This window comes from Canis lupus, chromosome 2 (assembly GCF_011100685.1).
Source record: "Canis lupus familiaris isolate Mischka breed German Shepherd chromosome 2, alternate assembly UU_Cfam_GSD_1.0, whole genome shotgun sequence".
NCBI lineage: Eukaryota > Metazoa > Chordata > Mammalia > Carnivora > Canidae > Canis > Canis lupus.
Window position 1 is genome coordinate 46,666,063 of NC_049223.1, and position 6,000 is coordinate 46,672,062.

At 49.1% G+C, this 6,000-nt stretch overlaps 1 protein-coding gene across 3 annotated transcripts in view; it reads right to left on the reverse strand.

The window, feature by feature from the left end:
- Positions 1 to 1,895, reverse strand: part of ELOVL7 (ELOVL fatty acid elongase 7) — a 75,862-nt gene extending 73,967 nt beyond the window's left edge. For 2 of the 3 annotated variants that reach the window (XM_038530680.1, XM_038530678.1), the window contains exon 1: positions 1,776 to 1,895. The gene's annotated coding sequence lies outside the window, so the exon portion shown is untranslated. The remainder of the gene's footprint in view (positions 1 to 1,775) is intronic. The other variant, XM_038530679.1, reaches the window with a different exon arrangement.
- Between the last annotated feature and the right edge of the window lie 4,105 nt (positions 1,896 to 6,000).

Sequence of the window (6,000 nt, forward strand, 5' to 3'; positions counted from 1 at the left end):
GAGGGTGGGGGGTGGGAGTGAATGGGTGACGGACACTGGGGGTTATTCTGTATGTTGGTAAATTGAACACCAATAAAAAATAAATTAATAAAAAAAAGAATATAAACTGACAGATGATACTCTAAAAAACTGAGTAAAGACACATGGAAAGCACAGAATCTTAAATCAGATAACTAGAGGTGATACTGAGGTAGCAAGGTTCTGTGAGATCTCTAAAAAAAATAAATAAATAAATAAACATACAAAAGAACCTAAACTAGTACAAAACCACACAAGAGAGATCTGAGGATGAGAACCTGGTCAGCGATGCTTCAAAGAGCTCAGGTCAGGACATAAGGAGGAAGAAAGGAATTCTTGGTGAGGCTGTAGGGTATGCAGAGTGGTTGGGCCCAGAGCCCCTGAGCTGGAGTCTCTTCCAGCTCCTTGCGTGATCCGGGACAAGGGACGCCGTATCCGTTTCCTCGCCCGTAAAATGAGGATAACAGAATCCTTTAACCTCACAGGATCCTTGCGAGGATTACGAGGTAATGCAAGTTCTTGGAACAGTGGCCGTCTGTCTGTCTGTCTCTCTCTCTCTCTCTCACACACACACACACACACACACTACAGAAGTGCCTGCCGTTGAGGGGAAAAGATTCCTCTAGTCCTGGGCGACCTTGGGGAGAACCATTTCTGGCCGGTAGCAGGAGCACAACTGCCAAGTAGGGAACCCCCGAGCGAGGGAGCGGTGGGAAGGCAGGGGCGGTCTCGGCGGACGATGATCCCTTCGCGGCGCTGGGCGAGAAGTGCGAATCGGGAACCAGGGGTCCCCTGCGGCCGGGGTGCAGCGGCAGCGCTTCCCGAGGGGCTGCCCGGCCACGGGGCCCAGGCCTGCTCGCCCCGGCTCCCCCTCGGTGGGTGGGGCGCGTTTCCCGCCCCCACGGGGGGCTGGGCCGGGGCAGGACGCGACCCCTCCCGCCCCGGCTCCCGGGGGAGCTCGAGGGGCGCCCGCTCGGCGTCCGGGAGCCGAATCAGCGCCGCCTGCCGAGGGGAAGGCCAAGCTCGCCCGACGGGAGCTCGGAGGATGCAACCACGGGCTTCCCCACCCGCTCCTGCGGCGCGAGCTCGGGGGGCGGCCCCCCAAGTTCCCGCCGGCCCCGGAGGGCGAGGGAGCAGAAAGGACGGGGCTCGGGGCGGGTGGTGGCCGGCGAGGCCGGATCGGGAGCTGGGGACGTGACCTCGGTGGCCAAGGTCGAGCCGGTGCTTCGCCCCGCGCGCCCAGCGAGCCCGCCCGCCCGGAGAAGCAGGGCCCCCGGCCCCGGCAGCGCTCGCGGAGGGTCAAGCCCCGGGGCGGCCGGGGGCGCAGGCCCCTGGAGGATGGGGGGCGGGGGGGCTCCCAGGGGGCGCGCAGGTGAGCCCGCCCGCCAGCCCGCAGAGGCGGGGCCCCCGGCCCAGGCAGCGCTCGCGGAGGGTCAAGCCCCGGGGCGGCCGGGGGCGCCGGCCCTTGGGGACGCAGGGGGCGGGAGGCGCAGGGGCCCCCAGGGAGCGCGCAGGTGAGCGCGGCGGGAAGGGCCTTCGCCCCCCGCCCCAAGGCCGCGGCGCCACAACTTCCGAAGCGCCGGCTCCCGGGCCCCCCGCACCCCGCACCCCGAGCCCGAGCCCGCGCCCGGCTCCCTGCGTCCGGCTGCTCCGGAGCCCGGCCGCCGGGGGCTCCCTCCCTCCGTCCGTCCCCCCATCTCTTCTCCGCGCCCCGGAAAAGTTTGGGCCCGGCCCCGGGCTCGGAGTCCCGCACTCACCCCGCGGGTTGCGGAGCCGAGGCGGCGGCGGCGCGAGCTCCTCACAGCGGCCCCTGCTGCCCCGGGCGCCCGGCGAGCTGGAGCGCGGGCGGAGGCCGCCGGGTGTCACCTGCCCGCCCCCCCCCCCCGCCCCCGTGACGCCGCCCGGCGCCGCCCCCGCCAGGTACCGCGGGGGGAGGAGCCGCGGGGGGGCCGGCCCGGAGCGCCGCGGCTACGCGGACGGAGGCGAGGTCGAGCCTTTGGATGCGGCGCGTCCCTCTGCTCTGCTCGCGCGGGCGGTCCCCCGAGCTGGTCCGGGGGCGGAACGTAAATAGTGTGAAAGTCGTCGTCATGCATGACTCAGGAATGAATGGGAGAAACATGTGACATGAGGAAAACCTGGCCGCGGTGAGGCTGGAGTGCAGAGGGGCAAAAAGAAAAAAAAAAAAAAGAGGTCCTTGCTCCCCATAAAGCTATGTGGAGGGTTAACTCATATCTAAAATGGAGGCCAGACTCCACCAAGGAGAGAAGGCCAATTTGGGTCAGCTCCATCCCTGCTTAGTAAGACACTGGACAAAAATCGCTGCAAATACTGGGAGCAGAGGGGAGGGGGGTTGAGAGCAGTGAAAACAAATATGAAAATCTAAGTTAACTTTTCTCCTGGTTAGTCACACCAGATGCTGCAGGGAACAAAGTCTAGCAAACTGATTTCTCCTTATCTGCTACCGTGGGCTTGGGGAGTGGGGTGAGGATGAGTGTCAGGGGTGTGTACTCCCGCTCCATTATTTTTTAACTTACCTGGCCTTGTGTCTAGTCATGATCCTCTTAACCCCTGCTACGTTTTGAGATCATGGCATCCACAGCTGGGAGACAGACTAAGAGTCCGAGGAAGTGACGTGCTTAGGAAACAAAACCAAGAACCGCAATCGAGTGGTCTTCTAGAAACTTGAAGAATAACCTGAAGGTTGCAGTCCTGACCCAGGCTCCTCACCAACGTGGCCTGTGGGTTTGTGCTGCAAGTTTCCAGCATGGAATCCCCACAAAGGAGCCAGGTACGGTGGATAGGGAAAACATTCAGTGGGCCAGAAGCATGTGTTCTGCACATACACAACTTGCCTTCACACCTAATCCTACTGCACTGAAAGAGGTTTTAAATATTTTATGTAAAATGTTGAGAACCCACATAGTAGCAACTGAAAGGAATGCAAAACACATGACAGCTCAATTTTAAGAGAATGTTGAAGTCAAGGAAACTGAAGATTTCTCCTTCCTTTTAAACTCTGCTTTCATAATAAAAACAAATAAATGCAGTTTAGTAGATTTGGAAGGTCCTTTGCGAATTGGAGACACTTGCTTAATTGTATTTCCCTTTGAGTCTATCTCTCTAGTCTATCTCTACATATCTACATATATTGATGAAATTTCAAATACACAGAGATGGATTCTTTTAACAAATGTTTATTAAGTACTGCTATATTCCAAGCCCTCAAAGTTCAACACATACAAGAATACAGATGAAAAAAATAATTCTCTCTTGTGGAATGTACACTCATTCTAATTGGAGACCATAGATGAATAAATAAAATATGTAGTGTTCATGTTTTGATAACCGCTATTAAGAAAAATGAAGAGGGGAACGGGATGGGGAAGTTGGAGATAGGGAGGTACAATGTTAAAGTTAGGGAAGACCTCAATGCAAGGAGGCATTTGAGCCAAAATATTAAGGACGTGAGGTGGCAAGCCTGTGTGTCCAGGTAGGTAACAGCATTCTAGTTGGTGGAATAGCAAGGCTAAAGGCCCTAAAGCATGCGTGTGCCTGGGATATTCATGTTCACAGAATAGCAAGAGTGGTTGAATTGGGATGAGGACATTAGTAATAAATGAGATCAAAGAGTTAAGGGAAGTGTTTTTTAGTAGAGAAGTGACATTATCTGACTCAAATTTTAAAAATAAATGCCCACAGTGGAAAGGTAAGGAGAATGAGTAGTTTGCTGAACAATGACCCCAACTTTTATCACAGCCAGGGGAAGAAAGTGTTTCAAAGTGGAGGAAGTAAGTGCGTCAAATGCTGTAATTGAGGATCAGAAATTGACTGTTGAGCAATATGGAAACCATGGGTTGATTATGACAAGAACAAGTTTGGAGGAGTGGAAGGAATGAAAAAGGGACTTGAGTGAGTTTCAAGAGTCAGTGGGAAGACAGAAATTGGGGAAAACAAGCTTGGGCAATTCTATCAAAGACTTCTATGGTATTATACGGTTATGGCAGGAAGGGGAATTGGACCTAGAGAGTTTTTGGTGTTTTGCCATTGTTGTTAAAGATGGTGGCATTTATAGTATGTTTGTATGCTTTGGGGAAAATTAGTAAAGAAGCAAAAACTGTAAGGCTAGAAAGAAGACAGCTCTCGTAGTGATGTCCTCAAGTATGTGAGAAGGGTGGGACTTGGTACATAGAGAATTTGACCTTAGATCTCAACATGCACATTCACCCAGAGGTAACGGAGGGAAGGCAGAGTTGTGGGCATGTGTTTGGGGAAGTAGGAGCTTGTGTTAATAGTCTTATCAAATTCCCCAGAAACAAACCTGAGAGAAAATTGTATATGAGATTTATTGAGGCCATTAAATAGGAATACAAGGGGATCTGGGTGAAACTGACATTGTCAACTATGCAAATATTAATATTTTCCAAATTTTCCTTTATTTAAATAAATAAAATGTTACAGGTAAAACTACCCTAACCCCTCTCTTTTTCCAGAGGCATCCTAAAGTAGCTATGTGTCATTTCCATGCGTGTGTTTATAATTATTTTACTACTTATATATCTATGTACTATAATTTATTTATGGTTAAATTTTATATAAGTACTATCATACTGTGTATTCTTCTGCAACTGTGTTCTTTTGACACCACTGTCTTTGAGGATTTGTTCATGTTGATACATATAGATCTTGTTTATTTAATTACAATATAGTATTCTATTGTATGAGTAAAACCGTTTATCCATTTGCCTGCTAATGAATGAATTTGGGTAACTTCCAATTTTTCCCTTATGGAGATGATGTGGCAATAGATATATGAGTGAATATTTTCTGTACACATGTAGGAAAATGTCTAGGGTTTACACTCAGAAATGGAATTGCTGGTCATGGAATACATTGTTCTCTTCTAAGGACATTTGGTATTTTTTCACTGCTCTGAATCTGAACCCTCTTCCTATATTTGAGGAAGTTGCTATTATAAGACTTCCTAGGATCAGAGCTCACCTCCCATTGTAGAAGCTGGAGTGTATGATACTTCGCTAGCCCCTTGGGCAGCAGGAGCATAGGGCTATGACTGAAGCTGGACCAAAAAGAGATACTCCCCGCTCCCCTCCCCCACTCAGGATGCTGATATGGAAGCTAATGACACAAGAAATTGTGCTTGCTAGAGGCATGGATGGCTCCCCACACTGGTTCACTGGCATAAAATTAACTCTGGTTTGTCAGCAGAGCATTCCTTTGTTCTTTTTTTCAAGCCTGTTATCCAGGCTCTGTGGAAGTCTGTAAGCTTCTCAGTATTTTTTCAATAAACATAAACACCTTTTCTGTTTAGTCATTTAGTTTTTTTCGCTTACATTTGACGACCCTGACTGAGTGGTGCTAATTTACACTCCCACAACATTATAGAATAGTTCACATTTCCCCAAATTCTTGTCAACATTCCATTCCATAACATTCTTAAACCTTATATTTTTGCCAGTCTGATGGGTGTAAAACATTTTCCTGCTGTTGTTTTAATATATATTTTTAGGATTACTAATGGTCTAAATATCTTTTCATATTTTTTTTAGCCATTGAGAGGTCTTCTCTGAATTGCTTTTTCATGTCATTTGCTTATTTTTACAGTTATATTGTTCGTGATGATTTTTTTGAAGTATGATCAATTCTTTTTACATTTTTTAAATTTAAATTCAATTTGCCAACATATAGTATAACACCCAGTGCTCATCCCATCAAGTGCCCTCCTCAATGTCCATCACTCAGCTACGCCATCTCCCCACCTACCTCCCTTTCAGCAACCCTTTGTTTGTTTCCCAGAATTAGGAGTCTCTCATGGTTTCTTTCCCTAATTTTTCCCACTCAGTTTGTTCTTGATAATTTGTGCTTATTTTATCAGTTATAGGTTTTACAATATCTTTTCTCAATCTAAAGTTATATTTTAATTTTATGAGGATTTTTGTTCATAAGTTTAAAAATTTTTAATGTAGT